Genomic DNA, 17320 nt, shown 5'->3' with positions numbered 1-17320 from the left:
ACCTTCACGTTAGGAAACTGCTGACACAGCACAGATGGTGTCTGGACTTTCTGGGTCACTGCCTTCTGGAAGGGAAGAGGCGAAAGGTGAAACTGTAAGTCGTCTTTGTCTCTTGGGTCCTGCAAGTTCTAACCCATTGATATTGAAAAAATGTAAATACATCTGGCCCCAAATGTGACAGATGGCATGACAACACTCAGAAGGAATATGAGCATAAGCTGAAGCCTAGGACAAGATGGTGCCCAATCCAAGGAATGTAGAGTCTCCAGGTGCCCATGTGATTAAGGGGTGGGTACGAGATAGGGTTGGTGGGTGAGGAAGAGGCACTAGTGGGGACAGGCTACGCAGCTTTTCCATGTTCAGATAAAGAACATACAGCTGATTCTAGGTGCAATGGAGAAACTCTTTCTTGTCTTCAGTCTCACCTCCATCAGGCAACTTTCTTGTGCCACCACCAGCCTAGTGAGGGTCTGTTGTTCTTATTGACAGTTCACCTCTCTCTCTCTCTCTCAATACTTTATTATGTAGCCATGAATCTATGATGTCTTTTTTTATAAAAAGTCCTATGTCTAAGTTAGGAAATATATTCGATTTAGTTTTTTATGGTTTTTTTTTTCTCATCAGGCATATATACATACGTATATTTAAAAATACAAGAGCTTTAAAATACTATAGGAAGTGTTATTTTTCTACTTATATACAACTCATGATGAGTCACAGAGCTGCAATAAAAGAGGACAGACTTTAATGTCACTGGCACTTTCATGGGACCACAGTCTCATCATACTATTCTCTCTGCCAACACTCCCCTCTCAGTGATAATAGGAGTGCCTGGGAATGTGGTAGCAGGTAAGCCAGGAGACCTATAGCACAGGGCAATTCACTAGCTAAGAGCGCTTATTTCTTGTTGAAGAGGCAAGGCTTAGGGCAAGTATTGTTCATACATTCAAGCTTAAGAAAATCCACAAGACCCCTTTCTGTTGTGGCAAATAAACGCCAGGCTTTCAGAGCTCTGCACACACTCCCAGAACTGCAGTCTGAGGAAGAACGTGCAATGTCTTAGCTCTTGTGGAGATTATGAAGTCTGCTAGGGAGCTCAGGGATAGAAGTGAGACTCGGCTGCCATTCCCTTCTCATCTATGGGTGGTTGGCCCTAAAGACTCCCCAGGCTGGGAAGGTTTACCAGAGAAGACTCTGTTTAGGACCACTCTGTCCAAGCCCCCGATGCCAACAGCCCACCCAGCTTCTCCGACTGGACAAGGGTATGCCAATCACAGCTGCTGATGTGCCTTTTTAGATGTTACGGCAAAGCATCAAATCCATCCCAGTGTAGGGGAAACTAGAGCCTTTAACAAAACTCCCTGCATCCAGACTCTCTAAAACAGACTAGTCTGATTTGTTCTGGAGAGGTGGTCTAGCCCCTCTAACACTGGGGCTAGAGGAAGAAGCATGACACCAAGATATACGAGGACACCGAAAACACAGCGAGTGGGCACAGGGAGTGAGCAGAGCCAAGCAGTGAGCTCTAAAGGAAAAGCTTAGACTAATGCTCCAAAGAAGAGGGTCTTAATGAGCTGTTCAAACTGGGGCACTGAGAGCAGTTCTCAAGCCAGAGCTTTCAGCTAGGAACATTTTGATTTTTGTCTGGACCTGCAGCATATGGACGTTCTGGGGCCAGAGGTCAAATCTGACCAACAGCTGCAACCCAAACTGCTGCAGTGGCAAGGCTGATCCTTAACCCACTGTGCCATAGCAGGAACTCCTCAGCTAGTCATATTTTTGGGTAAAAAATACAATTTAGAGTAAAAGGTCTATGCATCCATTAGGTCCCCTGACCAATAGGCTCCATGCCACTTTGGCAGCCTACGGTGCCCCAAGTATTGCTGCAGCTTTAGAATAAACGCTGCTGGCCACCTTCACATTCTGGACTATCAGTGCAAGAAATAGAAGTCGTCTGTGCAATGTAGAGGCAGTTTCTCTGGTGATGATGGAGCCAGTGGCCCTCAGCCTGAAAACATGTCAGACCAAGATGCAGTATGGCAGTTATTCAATAAACGGGCCACTCTTATCATAAACACGGCTCTCGATTGAAGCTTTATGAGCCACTGGTCCCTCAGCCGGGGGAGGATGTCAGCATGTCAGGTCTGGTCCTCACGTGAAGCAGAGACCAATGAAGCAGGCACTTGCCCACAGTTTCTTTAGCCGCCCAGGCTCAGCACTCCCTGGAGAAAGAGGCACATGTCCCCGGCAGTGAATCTCCCAGGGAGCAAAATCTCTTCAAGCACCATTAAAAGACACCGTTAAATGTGTCAGGAGTGAGGGATGTTTCAGGGAGTTTTTGATGGCAGTCATGGTGCACAAATAGACTGTAATTACAGCAATCCCCTAATCCAAAATCCTAAATGGGCATGATGGTTTGGGAAGACATGCAGAGTCTCAGAGCCCATAGCCTGTTTGACAGTTGGTTCTACCACTGTGTACTCATGATGGCCTGTGTTTATAATTGGCACCCTTCCAAACTCAGCTCAAGTCCTGCCTGGAGAAATCACGCCTGATTTCTTCTAGCTGCTCTTTTGATCTCTCCTCTTCTAAACCCCTAACTTCTCTAAGGTACGTGTCCTACGATTCAATACCGGATGCATGCTGTCATCGTGTGCTGTTCCAATGGTTCTAGATTTCACTAGAAAAAATCCAGGTTTTAGATTTTCACCTCTAGTCCTGCTACAAGAGGACTTTCATCTCTACGAAAGGACACCTTGCTCTACTCCTCACCAGTGAGACCAGTACAAAGCCTGGCTATATTTTAATTTATTTTTAATTTTTTTATTGTTATTTCTCCCAATATAATTTTTTTCTACTGTACAGCAGGGTGGCCCAGTTACACATACATGTATACATTCTTTTTTCTCCCATTATCATGCTCTATCGTAAATGACTAGGCATAGTTCTCAGGGCTACACAGCAGGATCTGGCTATATTTTTGAATAAGACCTTGTGGATTGGCTGATCCTGTAGGTCCAGCCTCTTTCCTACTACAGCCAGTACAATTGCAATCCTAAGGTATGAGATCATTCCCCAGGCTGAAATTACAACTAAAGCAAGGACATGTTCTACTTTCGAAACAGAGCTAAACATCCGCCATGACCACCATCCTGCTCTCTGGACCTAACTCTGTGAACAGACTCACCATCGTCATCACCCTGAAGAAAAAATTTCAGCTTTGGTCCTCATCTGTGTTTCCTCCTTGCTTCTCTCCCAGCTCCTACAAGTTGGCCCCCGAGTCTTGCTAATTCTAATTCCTCATTCCTCTCAGATTGCATACACCCCCTGCCCCCGCCCCCCAGCACTGCTTCATAGTGACTTCTCACTGCTTCCAAGACTTGCTTAAACTATTGCTTATGGCCCATAAAATCTTCATGATGGGCTCCAGGGGTGACTCCTTAATGCAGCCTCTGCCACAGCCCAACTCTGCCCTTTGGCTGAGTCACATTAGCCAACTTGGAACTTCCCAAAAGACCATATATCTCATGCATCTGAGCTTGGGCAGACAGTTCCCATAGCCTGAAACAGCCTCCCATCTCCTCACTCTTTTATTGAAGTTACTGCTCCTGTCCCTCAAGTTGTCCTTCAATCTGAAGGACTTCCTTCTGTAAGCCTTCCCAGAGTAGGTTAGGAACCTGGGACAAATCATTCCTTAGTAACATGAAAATACTTATTTCTTGAGCAGTCACTATGGATCTTCTCCATGAAACTCGACTCAATCCTTTTGGAGCAGAAACTATATCTCTTTGATCTGTGAATCCTCAGAATTTAACTCAGTGCCTGGCTCAGTAAATGTTTACTGAATGCATGAATGGAGAAAGAATGAGATGAACACATAGATGAATAAATACATAATTGGGAAAAGAAAAAGTTAAAAAGAGTAGTGATACAGCATAACATTTTTGATCAGGTGCACAACATGTAAAAACTCTAATCGTGTGCTTCTTTTCACTGCATTTTCTCCTGGAAATTTCATCCACTTCCTTGGCTTCTTTTCTTCTATCCATGCACGTCTCTAATATCTTCATTTCCAAATCATGGAGTAACCGTCTAAATTTCGGACTCAAACGTATGACTTCTTCTTAGCTGCATATCTTCACTTGAGATGTCCCACAAACAACAAAAATTCAGAAAGTTTTTTCCAGCTCATGAGCTTTCTGCTCTAATTTGATGATTTGTGTTCCTTCCTTCCATAAAAGAATCATTCCCATTTTGATCACCCAGATCAGAAACCGAAGCATAACCCCCACACTCTCTAACTTTCACATGTCCTCGCCGAATCAAGCCCATGGTGCTTCTGCTCTATAGCTATCTCCAAATATGGCCCATTTCCTCCAAACCCACTGGCATTGCCATAGCCCAGAAGACAGTCTCACCTTTCCTGGCTCGGCCAACAGCCCCAAGGTCTCCCTGCCTGCATTTGTCCTTCTCAAATCTCCTCTCTGCATGGCTGCCAGGTGCTTTGTTATGATCGTGTTACCCCAATGATTAAAAGCCTTCAGTTTTTCTCTAGTCCTCTGGGGATAAAGTTCAAACTTTTAAAAAGTTTACAATGCCCTTCCTGGCCCCTCACCTGCTTCACCTAATACGTACTTCCTACCCAGTCTTGTTTCCAGGCTTGTTAAAATACTTTCAACTCTTCAAAAATGTAACACCCTCTGGGGCTCCAAGCTTATTCACATATGGCTCTGTTGCTGTGAAGCGCCCACTTTCAATCTTCCTACACAGCCTCCCTACTCCTAGCTCAGCTGATATGTCATCTCCTAGGAGAAGCCTCCCCCTTATCCTGGGTTACCCCTCCCCATGTACCTCTGTAAGATCCTGTACTACCTCTAAGTAGCACCTACCACCCAAGTGTGATTCTCTGCTACTACATCTCGTCTCTCTACCCCTCTGGGGGACTTTAGAAGAGTGATAGGAAGAGGAGTTCCCATTGTGGCTCAGTGGTAATGAACACAACTGGTATCCATGAGGATGCAGGTTCGATCCCTGGCCTCACTCAGTAGGTTAAGGATCCAGCATTGCCATGAGCTGCAGTGTAGGCTGCAGACACGGCTCAGATCCTGCCTTGCTGTGGATGTGGCAAAGCCCGGCAGCTGCAGCTCTGATTCAACCCCTGGCCTGAGAACTTCCATGTGCCACAAGTGCAGCCCTGAAAGGCGAAAAACAAAAAAAAAAAACAAAAAAAAAAGAAGAAGGTAAAGGGTTAATAATTGAGCAGTAATGACCTCATAACATCTATCAGAACCCCTTTCTTTGATACAGATAATTGATCATTTCTCTCTTTTACTACTTGCTCAGCAATGGACACTTAAGCTCAAGACAAATCTCCCACCTCAAGCTCCATCCTATTGCTTTCTTCTGCTTCTGAGATGCTCCCATATAAAGACGATAAAGAGGCCCAGGAGGCCCAGGAGAATAGACATTTTATCAGTCCCGTCCACGATTACATTTCTAGTATCCGGGAGTCTAAGTTTAAAAAAACGTATGTGGGATACTGAATGAATGTCAGGCAGTCAGTTAACCAACAGGCACTTGCCAATGATCTGCTACCTTTCAGAAAAAGTACTAGCATCCTAGGAGAACACAAAGAGGTATTTCCTGACCTTTAGAAGGGTAGAATCTAGTTGGGATGACACAGAAATCTACTTAAAAAAAAAAGTGCTATGGCAACAAACATTCTTCCAGGGATCTGCGAGAATAGCTTGATTGATGATTGAAATTCATCAAGAAAAAGCAAAGGACTAATGGTCCAAGCCTTGATGGTTAGCAAATGAGAGGAGTCAGAGATCAGTTTGCACCGAAGTAGGGTCTGCAATTTGGAAACAGCAGGGCAAAGCAGGGTTATCAGGTCATACATTTGGGGCCTGTACAGAGAAGGAAGAGAGAGAGATTTGGTGAATAATGTCCATGCATGCATTACAATTCACATGAATTATTCGTGTTGTTTCATTTAATCCACTAGAATAAAGATAAATGTTTTTTATCCTAAAATTTTCCTGTTTGGACAGATAAGGAAAAGGAAGCTTGGAGAAGTTACATAAATTTCACAAGAGCCGGCAGAAGTAGCAGGATGAGGATCTTAAACTCAGCTTGTTTTACCCCAAACCTGTCCCCTTCCTCTAGCCCGGCAGAGGAAGTCTGACCGAGTAGATAGCAGAGCGATCACGAGAGTTAGTGTGGATAAGCACTTGGATAGCCTAACCCCAACAAACCAGCTCTCTGTTACTTCCATTTTACTCTACTGAAATTTCATTTCTACTTTTACAACTTGAAAAAAAAAAAGTCTGAGTCGTCTCCAAAGTAACAATTAAACCGTTTATCATATCACCAGCCCACAATCGTTAAGTCCAAGAGGCACACTTCTTGAGTTCTCTCTATTTGGGATACTTTGGGGGTTATCACATGAATTGGTTCCAAGGCAATACACTTCAAGCATTAAGCAGTTGTATTACACTAGACTCTTGCTCTCAAAAGGAAGCAGTGAAAATGACTCGGTGATTAAGAAATCAAAGCGGAATAAAAGGGACAAGTCTCCACAAGTGTCTTTGTTTTGTTGGTGGGTTCCTCACCCTTTGGGAAGCTGACCAAGTCTTGCCTAACAGATAAGGAATTTGCTGAGCATTCTAAATTGGGTGCTCATGGAAACTGACTGGAGAGGTGCTTCGATTATGAAAATGCTCTCGCCTTCCTTCCAAGACAGAATTCTATGTTTTTCCGTTTAGAATGTGTAATTATGTTTTCCTAGGATAAATCATGCCAATAAACTTTCACACTTTGCTGCTAGGTGTATAAATAGATTCAACTCTGTTGAAAAACAATTTGGACATGTGTACCTAGACCCTTAAAAATGTCTTCTGTGTACGATCCTAGCACTTCTTCGACTTTATCCTGAGGAAATTAACCAAGAGAGATATAGAGAGAAAACCTTGATATCAAAGCTATTCATCATGATGTTATTTATAAAAAGCATCACAAACAATCAACAAAAGCTGACAACTCCATAGTAATTTTTATTTTGATGTTGATGTAATGACACGAAGCAGGGAACTAATAAGTTAAGTGAAAAAAAAGGATACCGAATTGTAGGTAAGGAATGATGACAGCTGTGAAAAGAAGTGTGTACTGAGGAAGATTTAATTAAACTAAATCAAAATGCAGCAGTGTTTCGGTGGTATAATCAATTTTTTCTACATTTCTATGTGTAATAAATTTTCAGTTCTGGCCATGCTTGTTTTTACAATCAGGAAAAAAAAAACTTTATTTTTTAAAGAGCTTTCTCTTCTTTCTGTTATCATCTACAGAGAATGGTAGACATTGAGAGATACCTGTTTTATAGATAAGAAGCAAGAAAACTTCTTTGAGATATATTTCAAAAGAGATATTGACAAGAGTTCCCTTCGGGGCTCAGTGGTTAATGAACCCGACTAGAATCCTTGAGGATGCAGGTTTGACCGCTGACCTCACTCAGTGGGTTAAGGATCTAGTGTTGCCATGAGCTGTTGTGTAGGTCACAGACATGGCTCGGATCCTTTTTGCTATGGCTGTGGCGAAGGCTGGTAGCTGTCGCTCCAATTCGACCCCTAGCCTGGGAACATGGAGAAGTGGCCAGGTGTTAGAAAGTTCTTGAGCAACTTCCAGATACCCTTGAAGTTTCCAGAAGAGAAAAGAAGCTAGATAGTAATGCTACTGAGATCCTAAAAAATAGTTTTAACTGACTGCTGAAAAAAAGAGAGAGCCTGTGGAGTTGAATGAAGTTGTATAGAACAGAGGGCTGTCTAACCAACAGATAACTAGAATCTTCCAAGGAGAGGGAAGGTGTGATATTCGGTAACTAGCTTTAAAAACAGTTATCTTTAGGAGTTCCCGTTGTGGCTCAGTGGAAACGAATCTGACTAGTACCCATGAGGATGCGGGTTTGATCCCTCGACTTGCTCAGTGGGTTAAAGATCTGGCATTGCTGTGAGCTATGGTGTAGCTCTCAGATGTGGCTCGGATCCGATGTTGCCATGCCTGTGGTGTAGGCCAGCAGCTGCAGGTTCGATTCAACCTATAGCCGGAGAACTTCCATATGCCGCAGGTGCAGCCCCCCCCCCAAAAAAAAAGAAAAAAGTGATCTTTACACCGTAGTAGTGTTTGAGTTACCTGAGCATAGGTGGAACCTCGGCAGTCACCATAGACCGGTAAACATAAAGCAAACCTCTAATAGGTGATGTTTAGTAAATATGCGCCTCTGGAGACTCTTTACAGTACATCTAGTCTACCCCGGTGTGAGGTCAGAGCTGCAGGGTGTGTGGAGAGAAGCCCGTGCGTCAGCCCCATGGAGGCTCATGGCTCTAGAGCCTGGTGGGGCTGGAGGTGCTGCCACTCAAGGGTGAGATCAGCCACTTCCCGCAGCCAATGCACAACAGTCATGCTTCCAAGACAGCAGTGACTAAGGCATCAGCAATGCTGCTCCTTGCCCGGGGCCGAAGACTGGGTCATGGGGAAGATATCATAGATGTTGGATTTTATATCAGTGTCCCAAAACCTCTTTGGCATCCTTCACCAACACATCCCTTCAAACATATTTGCCCATGAATGATGTCACAGCTCATTACACTAAACAAGATGCAAACTGCCTGTCCTAAACCGCTGCCCATCATCCATGCTAAGGACAGCTCAGCTGCTTTATTTTTCCAACTCCAGTGCTCAGGTGAATCACCTGTTAAAATGCATATCCTCTAGTGCCAGGTGCAATAGATCTCCATGAAGGCCTAGGAATCTGCATTTTAAAAGCATCTCGGTTTATTGTGATGGGAGAAATTCCCATATTTAACTCAGAAAATGCTGCTCTGGGGTGTCTGTTTATCAATCAGTAAACAACACTTTCTAAATTATGGTCAGTTTCACAAAGATAGATCAGTATCATCATGTAAACCCTGAAACACTAACACCAATTTTTGTTGTTGTTGTTGTTGTTTGGCTTTTTTTTTTTTTTTTTTTTTTTTTGCAATTTCTTGGGCTGCTCCTGCAGCATGTGGATGTTCCCAGGCTAGGGGTCTAATCAGAGCTGTAGCTGCCAGCCTACACCATAGCCACAGCAATGTGGGATCCAAGCCGCGTCTGCAACCTACACCACAGCTCACGGCAACACCGGATCGTTAACCCACTGAGCAAGGGCAGGGATCGAATCTGCAACCCCATGGTTCCTAGTTGGATTCGTTAACCACTGAGCCATGATGGGAGCTCCTCTAACACCAATTCTTAATAAAACTGAAGTTTCTGATTCTTTACTCAACTTGATTGCTATAAATATTTTTATCATGTTGTTGGATGGGGACAAATAGGATATTTCATGACTCTGAAATCTTCAGCTGACACTAGATGGAAAGAGATAATTAAGACAGTATTGGATGGTTGGATCAGGATTTTTAAAGGTTCTGGCATTCTTGGGAAACATAAGCCAAAGTTAATCAGATGAAAATAAATATGTATAAATAACCAGCTTTGGAGTCAAAGAGGAACATGCTCAAGGATGAAAGAACCTGGGTTAGTGAATGAACAAGACTCAGAGATTAGAAATGAGTTCGCCTGGGCAGACTGATTAGATGGCACAGTTTAGTGCTTGTGACAGAGGAAAGAATAGCCCCAAGACGTCCTACTGCACAAACAACATCTGGAGTGCTGGATTCTGCAGCGGGAGCCACATTTTAAGAAGACGCTTTTCAAACTGAAGCTTGTCCAGCAGAGGATATTGTGGTGGTGAAGGTCTTGGAAACCATCCCCCACATGAGGAAAAAATGAAGGAATGAGGACCATACTCCCCTTGGAAAACACAAGACTTGGGAGAAGTATTTAACACCATGGTCAAATCTGCGAAAAGCGCTCATGAAAGAATAATTCAGTTTACCCTTTGTGGTTCCAGAGAGTACAACCGAGGTCAATGGGAAGAAAAGGCAAAGGCTATAGTGTCCCCGAGAAGGGTGTTTACCTGTTGTTGTTCCAGCCCACCTCCATCACGGAGCCCACCTATCTACACCCGGTTCCAGGCTCATGGGCTAATCACTCTGTCAATCCCCTAGGCAGGCATCATTCTGGCCCTTGCCCTAGAATGGTCTCTCATGTTTGTCCACCTGATAACACGTCTTCTTTATTGTGGGTTCCATTATCTCCTCCTCTGTGAAATCTTGGCCTCAACATCTCCTGCACTGCAAAGACTTGACCGTCTGGGTACCGTATACCTCTCAGCCCCTGCATTCTTCTCAATCACAGCAATCTCACTGATGGATTAACACCTCGTGCACCTCTCTGCTCATTCCTGAGCTACAACTAGGCATTACTGAATGTCATCTCCAGAAACAGAGTCTTAAGAAATGCAGAGAGAGGAGTTCCCATTGTTGCTCAGTAGGTTAAGAACCTGATTAGTGAACATGAGGATGCAGGTTTGATCCCTGGCCTAGTTCAGTGCGTTAAGGATCCAGTGTTGCAGCAAACTGTGGCATGGGTCACAGATGCAGCTCAGATCCGGTATTGCAGTGACTCTGGAGCAGGCCTCCGCTGCAGCTCTGATTCAACCCCTAGCATGGGAACTTCCATATGCTACAGATGCAGCCCTAAAAAGAAAAAAAAGAAAAGAAATGCAGAGAGAGAAAGAGAGATTGGCATATGCACACTGGGGTACATGGAATGACTGGCCAGCAGGGACCTGCTATAGAGCACAGGGAACTCTACTCAATATTCTGTGTTAATCTATATGGGAAAAGAAGCAGAAAAAGAACAGATGTGCGTATATGAATAACTCAATCACTTTGTTGCACAGCAGAAATGATCCCAACAACATGGTAAATCAACGGTATTTCAATAAAACTTTAAAAAATGGAAGAAAAAAAAAGAGTGTGGGATCCAGAACTAATTTACTTACTCCTTCCAGGTGGAGCTAAATCGGGAGTGAGACCTAAACGAGAGGCTTCACTCTTAGCAAAGGTTCTTAAGGCGTGATTAATGACATGCTCTTAGAAGAAATCAATCTAAAGCGATGAGAACTTGGTCTAATGCTCTGCCATGGACTCCCTCTATATGAAAACCACATGGTAAATTGACAGTGAACTCTTGGTAGGGAATCCAAAGGGAAAGAACAGCAATGTTATTCCTTAGAATTCAGCAGCGGCCCCTGAAGCAGAAGAAACATAATCTTGATCATTTGTCTTCTTGTAATTCTCATATTGATTGCTAGTATTTCTAAGATAAACTAGGAACTTTGTACTTCAATACGATTTGTCCTGAAACAGTATTTCATCCCATAGAAAGATAATATCATGAAAACCAAAATTATCCTAATCAAGTGTATAAAATGAAGATTCAAGTTGAGAGCTGAATTGTATCATGTTTCGCTGGGAATGTATAATGACAAATAATGCTTTCACATAAAAGTAGTTATATGTTAACTTTTTTTTAAAATGGGGTCATGGAGTAACAAAACTCATGTGTCATTAAACACACGGTGTTGTGGTTCCCGAAATTTCCAGCCCGGAAATTATCTGCCAATGGCCCTATTCTGAACAGCAGAAGACAAATAGACCTATGCTGTGTATCCCAACAGAACAAACTTCAAACACAGTCTCATTTGTCCAAAGAAGATATGCAGAGGGCCAAAGAGCACATGGAAATATACTCAATGCCATTAGGCAACAGGAAAATACAAATCAAAACCTCAATTATATACCACTTTGCCTTCCCCTAGGATGGCTGCAATCAACATGACAGATAAGAACAAGCACTGGCAAGGATGTGGAGAAATCAGGACCTTCATACATGCTTGTGAGGATATAGTGTGTTGTACCCTACTTTAGAAAACAGTCTGGTGGAGGAAGCAAGGAAGATCCCCAGATTTCTGCATTGTATATTTAAATCCATGCCGGCACCATCTGACCCAGGAAAAGACACCAGAGCAGGAAGATGTTTGGAGTGAAGATGAGTGCAAATTTTACCAGATTAACATTGAGATGTCTGAAGTGAATTGAATAAGTATGTGGATATATCAGTCTGGAGTGAAAATTTGAGTAATCGAGTCATCACAGAAATGTAAGCATCATTGGCACACAAAAGAACGCAGAAAGCCCCAAATAAGAATGAAATTTAGGGAAAAGCATTTAGTAATTTAAAAAATTCCAAAGCCTCAAAAAAAAAAAAAAAGAAAGAAAACAGTCTGGCAGTTCCTCCAATGGTTACACATAAAACTTCCGCTTGTCCTGGCAATTCCACTCCCAGGGATGTACCCAAGAGAAATGAAAGTATGTCTCCCCGCCAAAAAAAAAAAGCTTGTACACAAACATTCATAGTAACATTATGTAAAATCACCACAGATGGAAAGAACTCAAAGGACCATTAACTGATGAATGGATAAACAAAATGTGACCTATCGACGCAATGCAATCTTACTTACCCTTAAAAATAAATGAAGTATTGATACATTGGCAACATAAATGAACCTTGAAATTATTAAGTGAAAGAAGCCAGTCACAGAAGACCAGTTTCTTTTTGGATTAGTGAGAATGTCCTAATATTATTTCTCGTGATGGTTCGATAACTGGGAATACACTAGAAATCACTGAACTGTATACTTTAAATGGGTGAGTTATATGGTGTGTGGATTATATCTTAATAAAACTATAACAAAACAGATCATCAGAAACACACAGGTGAGAAGAACTTCAGGAAGATATTTTCTCAAATATTGCAACTTTTGGATTTTTAGACGAGAAGCCATAGGAGAGATGTAATTCTAAAAAGAAGGCCCTAAACCACTTTTTCTGAGAGTATCATCTTAATGTCTAAGACACTGGGAAAGCGATTTCCAGTGTAAAATATCCAGTATGCCAGATACATTTTCGAACTTTGTTTAAAAGTTTAAAAATCACTCGAAAATTCAAATATTTAGAAAAAAATGTAAATTACCTTACAAACGATCCATAATCATGTCCCCAGAAATCACACAAATTATATAAGTGTACCAGCAATTATATTCTCAGAGTAAAGACCTCTGTAAAAGGAAAATGCACCTCTCATGTTTAGGTGTTGAAGCGTCCCCAGTTAAGAAATATTTGCAAAACTATTAAAATCGTCTGAAAAGAGGAGATGACCTTTCCATCCGTCCCCAAGTCACAGGACTCTAGAATGGAGAACTTTCTCCATCCACCTGAGTGTTTTCTCGATGAGGACCTCAAGGCCAGCGTGATCTTCTCCTTCCATTGCAGGGATGAGGCTGTGGGAACAGAGCCTGCCCTTGATCCCAGGTCACCCCATTCTCACCTCCATTTCCTCTCCACCTGAGCCAGGACTTCTGAAATGAGTGTTTGCCATGTCTGTCTGCAAAGAGCAAATGTGCACTTCTGGGCCTTCCAGCATTTAGGTGCTGAGATGGGCTGGGAAGGGGGGTGGGGGCACCCCTGGTTCAGCTTTACCATTGCCCAGAGAAGATTTCCATCTAGAGGTTCCCCTTAAGCAGGACCTTTCTGCTTGAGTCCCACCCCTTTCGTTGCTTCTTCATCTCTGTTGAGAGAAATTTCCAAATTCCCCATCCAACACATGCTTAGTGTCTAAGTAGGAACAGACCAATGCTCAAAGTTATGACTTGCCCTCATTGGCTCCCCTACCCTTATTTACCATCATCTATTTAGTGTGTTTTCAACAAACAGGCACAAGTGAGGGGTGAGCAAGTGTCCCATCTGTCTATCAAGTGCCATGGGAGGACAGGCAAGAACTTGAACCCACGTGCCAACTCTCATCCATGTCCTTGTTGACCCTGGTCAGCTTCCTGAACTTTAGTACCCTTGGTTACAGGAATGAATAACCCTGCAACATTGATTCATTAGAAGCAACAGAAGCTGTGTGACACTTTTACTTTCATTAGCAATGTCTCATTTGTTCTCCCCAATGTCCCAGTGTGAAGCTGCCCCCCCAACTATTGTTTGATACCTAAGCAACATGGCTCTGGCCACACAGAGATCTGGGAGTGGCCGGTTCTATCTTCTACCTCCCAGCCTGCTGTTCACGTGTGTGTTTTCTATACCACGACACCTCCAATAACTCAGACCATGACTCAGACTATTACAGGCTTGCATTCAATCCCATGACTCCCATTGTTTACTGGATCTCCTGTGATTCTCAAATACCAGGGACATAAATAATGTTCCCTGCTCTGCCTGGAATAACTCGGTACTTCCCTCAAGGCAGAAACTCTGGCTCTGCTGTCTGGCCAGCACCGCTGTGCCATGTGGTACCCACAAAGCAGACATGAGTCTATCCCCAGCTTATGTCTTGTTTACAACCAAAAGCAACATGGCTTCTCAGCCAAGACTTTCCATCAGCATGAGGCTTGGAGCTATTCAAGGTGACATGATGGCAGGGAAACTATGATTAGGATGGCCAGGCTTAGAAGCCAAAAACTCCTAAGGACATGCAGGCAGACTCCAGCAAGGAACTCTTCCCAAGTTGTGCTGGCAACCTAGGCCATCCTCTCAGGGACTAGCTCCCATCCCACTGGAACCCCCACCACCACCTGCTGCCCCCATGCAGCAGAGATGCACTAAGGACAGTCACAGCCTCTATCACCAGCCAGGTCTGACCTCAGTATTTCTGAGACCCTTCTACCTCTGGATCAGATACAAAGGTGACGTCCATTACTTGCAACCAGAATTTATGGATTGCTCATGTGACATTTTTAAACAATGTGTTAAATTTATATCCATGAAATCATAGACTGCCACAGCAAGCCAGCAAAAGTAAAAGAAAATAGTTTTTTTTTCCTATGAACCTGATTAAACAGCTAAGTACCTGCTTTTCCCCAGTTTGTGCTCAGCAAAAGAGATACAAAATTGAATGAAGACATGGTATGTGCCCTTAAAAGGCTCACAATCCAGCAGAAGAAACACACACATGATCTAAACATGGTGATTGAATGAATGTAATCAGTACTGTGAATACAGAAATGGGAGCCCCACACTTTGGAGAAGCTTTACAAAAGAGGTGTTACTTGAGCAGCTAAGAAATAAGAAGTAAGTCTTGGTCTTTCAACTCCCCCAACAATGCTTCAGTAACTCCGTGTACTCTGGATTCCAAGGCAAAGATTTAAAAGCACCAAAAAAGCAGGACCAGCCAAATCCTTAGATCCCAATCTGCCTTCACAGAAACTCAAACTCAATATTGTTGCTTTTCGGACAAGGAAAGAATGGGAGGTTTTTGAATCTCCAAGTAGCCAAGCCCACCTGCACATGGCAAAGCTAATGTCCTCTACACACACACACACACACACACACACACACGTGTCATAGTATTTTGAAACATTAAAAGAAATATTTTCTGAGTTGAAAGAATAATGAGTAGTCATTGACAAATTTGGGGTGTCAGCCTCTATAGTATAAAAAGGATGCATGGCCCTGAGTTTCAAAACTCTAAGCGGGTGAAAACTTCCCCGATGACACTCCTGAATTTTTCCATTTTTATTCTTCTTTGAAGAATATTTCTTTGAAGTAGCAGTGTCTTTATAATGATACTTTTTCCTAATTTATATTGTTAAGGCAGACGCATAGTTCTTTTACAGTATCAGTTCTCATGGGTGTCTGGGGTTCCTCCCTGAGGTCCCAGCACCTATGTGCTTGTTTTCCCCTCTGAATCCCCTGGAGCTGGGTGTAAAAGATAGTTGGAACTGGCTCCTTCAGCCCCTCAAAGTCACCTCTCTCCCTGGTGGTGGCTATACGCAGTAGATCTCAGCACATGTCATGCATTTAATGGGACCCATTCTTTGTGCAGGAGAAACAGGTGTGTTTTAGCCCTTTACAAAGCATCCTTCTCTCCATGCTTTCTCAGGATAGACACATACACATCGCCGAGCATATGAGACATCTTTTTATTACCTTTCACCCTAAGAGAAATGTCTTAGGCACACACCCAATTGTAGAATGGAAGATGTTTTAGGTCTGACTCCTACTCATGGCCAACAAGATATCTTACCTGAGGTCCTCAATAAACAAGGAGGCATGACAGCTTCAGAAATCAATCAAGTTTGCAGAAAGCGAATGACAGAGACAATGATGGATCCTTAACCACGGTGCCACAGTGGGAACTCCAATACTTCTTTTGAGGTAAAGGTTGATCATGTGGATTTAAGAAGGGTACTGTATTTTAATTATAAAACCATAACAAGAAAATATTAGTTTTTCCTGGATCTCTGGCCTAATTAAGATGTGTGAATAGCAAACCTTCTTACGAAAATTCAGACATACTCATGTATATATGTCCTCCAGGAGTTAAAGTCAAAGAAAACCCTGCTTAAGCAAATTATTAATCTGGACACAGAACCAGATACACATGTCATGAATGAGTTCCTTCTTCTCCCTGTCGAGAACTTTGGTAAACACCCAAGTTTTTACCAAACCTGCCTGGGTAGGTGAAAACAGCATAGCACAGTCTGTCTGGCACAGTGTCCCTTTTAATCTTTAAATTAGGAAGAGTTCAGCTATTACTTAGGAGTTTTTGATATACACAAAGATACACAGTATAGATTTAAGCAGCGGTCATTTCAGAGACTAAATTAACTGCAGATTTGGTTGGCAGGAATTCACGAGGGATGGACAGTATTTGGCCAATTATGAGAAATTCTTAGGCTTTGTCTATTTCTATAGCAGATTTCAGCTTTACTGGGTACAACTGTCTGTGCACTGATTTTTTTTGTTGTTATTATTAATGATGCTAAAAGGATTTTGGTGTTTCCAACTCTGTACACAAACCTAGCAGGCAAAATCTTCCGTAAATGGATTCTAAGCTCTTGGCAAACTTTCCCCAGGAGCAAATATTAATTCCAGATAGTGTTTATTAGCTTTTATAAAATAATAACTGTAATAGTGGCATGTAATTGCTAGAGGTAAATGCTTATCTAGGCCATGAATTAATCAAGTTTGAGCTCCTTAATAGAACGCAGTCAGAAATAATTTATTTCTTACACAGTTTACATTTCAAAATAGCCACACGATTTTCCTCTGGTTTTGCTTTGTGCTCCAGCAGTGAGTTCACAGACACGCATTTCATCCCGCCTGTGTTACCAATACAGGAACAAAAGTAAGTGAACTCTGGGTTGTATGACACAGATAAAGCGATGGGAAACACCCTGATTCAGCTTCTTACTCTACCTCCCCAGGACGGACCTATAACTTGAAATTTAAAATCTGAAACTGAGATTCTCCCAATTTAAACAGTTGTTATGCCTCTATGCTTTTGAGGTATTATTACCACCTTCCTAAAT

The sequence above is a fragment of the Sus scrofa genome, chromosome 3, assembly GCF_054392235.1.
Source record: "Sus scrofa isolate SSC_HxYL_T2T_F1_AM1 chromosome 3, Sscrofa_HxYL_maternal_Yorkshire_Landrace_v2.0, whole genome shotgun sequence".
Classification (NCBI taxonomy): domain Eukaryota; kingdom Metazoa; phylum Chordata; class Mammalia; order Artiodactyla; family Suidae; genus Sus; species Sus scrofa.
The sequence above is the reverse complement of the archived record's forward strand: the minus strand, read 5'-3'. Positions refer to the sequence as shown.